General features: G+C 32.5%; 1 pseudogene; it reads right to left on the bottom strand.

The window, feature by feature from the left end:
- Nucleotides 1–656: 656 nt before the first annotated feature.
- Nucleotides 657–3,719, bottom strand: LOC124893825 (annotated as a pseudogene).
- Between the last annotated feature and the right edge of the window lie 1,253 nt (nucleotides 3,720–4,972).

Raw genomic sequence — 4,972 nt, 5'->3', positions numbered from 1 at the left:
TATGCAACTCTTGCCTCATGGGCAAGACTTAGTTTAGAAAATTATTGCACTGTGATTATAAATATCAAATATAAATTATTACTAATATTCTTTTGTTCAACACAGGTTTCAATATGCATTTTTTGCTTATGGTGCTTCAATCATTGAGTTACATGTTTAAGCCAAATAATATTGGACGAACTAAAATAGGGACTTAGTTAATAAATACGTTGGTCCAATATGTGAATTTGTTACCTCTCTCGCACTAGTATATATATATATATATATATATATATATATATATATATATATGAAGGCTTTTTAAGTGTGTCCACCAAGATTCTAGTCATATTAGTTGTTAAGCGTGTTATGTGTCTAAGCTTCTAATCACTTAAACTTTATACTGTTAAGAAGAAATTTTAACTTTTTAATGTTTGTATTCAAGAAAAAGTATGGAAAGAAAGACATTTCACAAAACACCAGCAATGTCAAACAATGTACATGAAGAAAAATAAATAAACACATGGTCCTCTCAGTAGCAAAAGAACTCAAAAATATCCTTCCCCCTTCCCCAGAGCCTGGGGCAATATATGTTGCGCACACATGAACAATTTCATTTAACACAACTACTGATAAAGCATGCCGTTCCCCCTCACGTGTTCTTCTTATCCTAGAACCAGGCTTCTAACAGAAAAGAAGCTGGTTCACATCTTGCAGCATTGCCATATTTAAACGTTTTTTACTTTCGGTGCATGCCAGTAATCTTCCCAACTACTGTCTTCTGATAGAAAAAACTCATCAATTTCGAGCATTTCCTGTCATAGAAAACAAGACATACAATTACACATATTTGTCTATTCGATAAAGGGATGTACATTTACAAATATCTTTAAAAACAAAATATACTTACAAAATCTGATTCTTATCGTAGCTACTATACTTCCTGCAGGTTGCGTTCCACTCCCTGGACACACCAAGAGTGCACTGAGCAGTAAAGACAGCAACAAGCATTAATGGTGGGAATCTAAGCATTTCGTATTCAACCAGACATAGCTCAATCAAGAAGAAAGACACAAGCTTCATCTGATTTAAACAATGACAAAAATTTGTATGAGTAGTGATTCAGATTGTTGCATTCCTTCTTCATATGACAAAGACGTTTAACCGACTTTCTTATCAAACTGAAAGGCTTTAAGGAACCTCCGCATAAACACATAAGTTGTAGGTACTGTCATGTTGAACTGTAAGGTATTAACCATCAACTTCTCCTGTGGATAAGAAAACGATTGAAATCATTTAGCGAGAAAGAACAAAATGGAGATACAAGTCCTGATAATGTAAGATTTTGGTCTTTAAACTAGCCATTTCAAGCACTTGTTTTTTGGCATAAGCCTTGTCAGAGATCAAAATTAGATCCTCCACTACAGGTACAGAAATCTCTTCATACTTGCAGGCAAGAAGCAAAGCTGTTATTCCAATAAGCTGAAGTTTTTTTTCTAATCACTAACTGAACTGCCAAGAATCTATCGATGAGATTCATAGTCAAATACAAGGTCTCCTCCATCAGTTCAAACTTGTAGTGAACCGATAAATTGGATTAGACGTTAAATGACACCTAAAATTATCACATTCTTCTTCATAAAACTCAAAAATGACATGCAACTATATACCTCAATCAGTCAGTCAATGGGGATGCCTCTCATCCTTTCATTGATATGAGATTGTTGTTCCATATAGTTTGAAGGGATGCAGCCAGCGATCTGCAATTGAAAATGATATTAAAAGAAAGGGGTAAAAAAATACACCTCCATTTCTTTCTAGATTTCCAATTAAAATTAAAACAGTAATCATCCTTGATAGAATAACATCACAACAAAAACAACCCAATTATACCCCCCGTGTGTCTATATATCCTATGTTCTGCATCTATTATTTTACTGACTAAAAATTGCAGTCCATATTGAAATTAGACTAGTTTTTATGAGTAATTTGGCAATCTATTAAGCTTAATGAGATCCTATTCAAAAGAATTAGATAATCAATTGAAAAATATGGGACTTCTGCTAACTCTACATGCCATAATCCTAATGAGCATGTACAACAATAACAAACCTAGTGTATTCCCACACAGTGAGGTAATAAGCATGTATAAGTTGTAAACAAAAAAACTTCTACTAAACAAATAAGGAGAGTGGAGATAATATCTCTACCTCAGCCTTCTTGTAGTAAGCATTGAACTCATCAATTTATTCCACTACAGTGAGTTTGTTCTTTTTATCAAAACTGTCTATGTCCATAACTGACCAATCTTCTGCATCTTTCATCTTAATTTCCTCATCCTGAATCAAAGATTTAACACATTAATAGCAATCCACAAGAATTATATTCATAACCAATATATATAGATCATATAAGTTTACCATCCTATCAATTTCCTCTATCATTGTTTTAGTATGCTGCATAAACATTGGCACGTCAGAATAACCAGTGGCCTTGTAATCTTCAGCATCCATAATAATGCAGTCTTCTGTTTCATTTCTAATTGGTGCCACTAGGATTGGTGGCTTTGTTATCTATGGATATACAATGTTAACAATAGTTCAGTTATAAAACAAACCGGGAGGGGATAGACACTATACCTCAACTATTGGTTTCTGCTGTTTGTTTGCGATTTATGCAGCTAACTTCTTGAAATGTCAGTAACCCCACATACAAATTAAACATTACTCTATCTTCAACTCCAACTTTATAAATTCTACGGCCAAGCACCTACTTAGTATCATGCAACCAAGAAATGAGTCAAACCTTGTGATCGGACGATGAATCGGAACAAGAGGGATCTTGTTAACAACATTGGCTTTGTTTCTACAATGAAATGAAAATAAATTTAAAATAGGTAGACAAATCAAGATTAAACTAGAAATCGAATGACCCTCTTTCGCCCCTCTAACTATACACCTGGATCTACTAGTGAATAGAAAAGTTACAACTTTACATCAATGTTACAAAGATAGCAGGTAGATATTAGCCAATCCAAATATAGATTAGGATAGCAAGTGATAATACCGTGTTATTCAAAGGTCGACCACAAGGTGCAAGTGAATAAAACCACTCCTTCGAATCCACAGCACAAGATCCAAACATTAAACATTCGAGCAACACGTTTTTTCCTTTAACGTATATATTTTTGGCACTTAAAATACAAGAAAAATGAGTACAATTAGAATATATGTGTTACCATAAGTACAAAAATGACAAAATGAAAAGCTTAAAGATAGTAAACCTACCATTTCGACGTATTAATCCATACTCGATGAACGCCCAAAAATCAGTGTTCAAGCTCGACAGATTATCAAATGCTTCAATGTCACAGATGAAAGGATGCTTCTGATAAAAAATGGATTGTGAAGCATTCGAATCAAAATCTGTCATATATATTACCGATGTTCTTCTTTCTTTTTACCTATCGTACTATTCTCTGAATCAGTTGCTGGACCGTCCTCTGAATCACCAGCCGGAGATGAAGTCGGTGGAGCAGGAGGAGACATCATTGGAGTAGGGGAGCTAGCATCCGCAGTAGGTGCAGATACATTAGGTGCGGGTGCTGGAGATGTCTCCGGAGCTGGTCATGGTGTCGGAGAAGGAGCATTTCTAAACAATTCAATACGGAGGAGTATACTGTCGACGGTGAAAATGCATAACGGAGTAGAGGCGATAATAGTTGAAGCTACAATGCCAACCTGAATATGAAAATAAATAAAACATGAAAATAAAGTTAAAGGAAAAAATAAAAACTGAAAATAATAAAAAAAATAGAATAATAAATTTAAAGGAAAAAATAAAAAAGTGAAAAAAAGTAAAATAATAAAAGTAAAGGAAAAATAAAAAATAAAAATAATAAAAAATAAAATTTGAGAAATAAATGAGTATGAAAAGTTTAAAAATATATATTTGGGGTGTAGAGGGGCAAAATGGTACTGTTAGTACATTAAAAAGTAAGGAAGAACCACCAGAGTTGGCATAGTGGTTCAGCGCTATGTCCCTTAAGCAAGAGGTCGGGGGTTCGATCCCCGCCTCCGACGAATGGAGAAAACTCTGTAGCCAGTTTCCTACCGCAAAATGCACTGACCGAGAAACTGAGGATTAGTCTCACGACTGCCGGCTGTGGGGATACCTTGGGAAACCAAAAAAAGAAAAAAAAAGTAAGGAACACTATTCTTCAAAGACATTCTTATTTGGGGTCAAATATCTAAAGCCACCCATAGTTGAATCTATGACATGCAATTTCTTGTTTAGTACACCAATCAAGAGGTTTTAATATAGCAAAAAACCAAATGCATAATGTTCGTAGGCCTTCAACCAATTTATATTTTAATGATTGAAATTATGTATAAAGAAAAAATTAAAAATGGTGGCTTTTCACTTTTTCATTCATGTTATACAATAATTAATATCGATATAATAACTTATATATACACAATAAGTAGTGGCTTTTCAATTCTTCATTCATATATACAATAATTAATATTAAAATGTAACTTATATACAATTAATTAATATGGCTATTAAAAAAATAAATGCCAACTTAATAAATACGATAGAATACAATAACAATAAATAATTTTATGTTTGCATTAATTTAGTTTTTTTAATAAAAAATATTTAATTTTAAAATAGAAAAAAGAGATAACAAGCCAAAATAAAAATAAAAATAAAGATAAATACTAATGATGATCATAGAGAGCACCACGTTAGCGTGACTATAACTCTCTTTTATATTATATATAGATGCTTATTGTGGATAGGTTACTCTTACATTTTTGTGTATCAATATTAATGAATAATTTAGTTTAAAATGGTTATGAGAAATTATTTATTTTTTTCTTTAATAGATATTTTATCATTTATTGGAAATTAACATTATGTTATAAATGTATTTTCATTATAGTGAATGTCTATAAAGAATATAGATAAATCTATCAAGATCTAGTTG

This window comes from Capsicum annuum, unplaced genomic scaffold (genome assembly GCF_002878395.1).
Source record: "Capsicum annuum cultivar UCD-10X-F1 unplaced genomic scaffold, UCD10Xv1.1 ctg66006, whole genome shotgun sequence".
NCBI classification, from domain to species: Eukaryota; Viridiplantae; Streptophyta; class Magnoliopsida; order Solanales; family Solanaceae; genus Capsicum; species Capsicum annuum.
The sequence above is the reverse complement of the archived record's forward strand: the minus strand, read 5'-3'. Positions and strand labels throughout refer to the sequence as shown.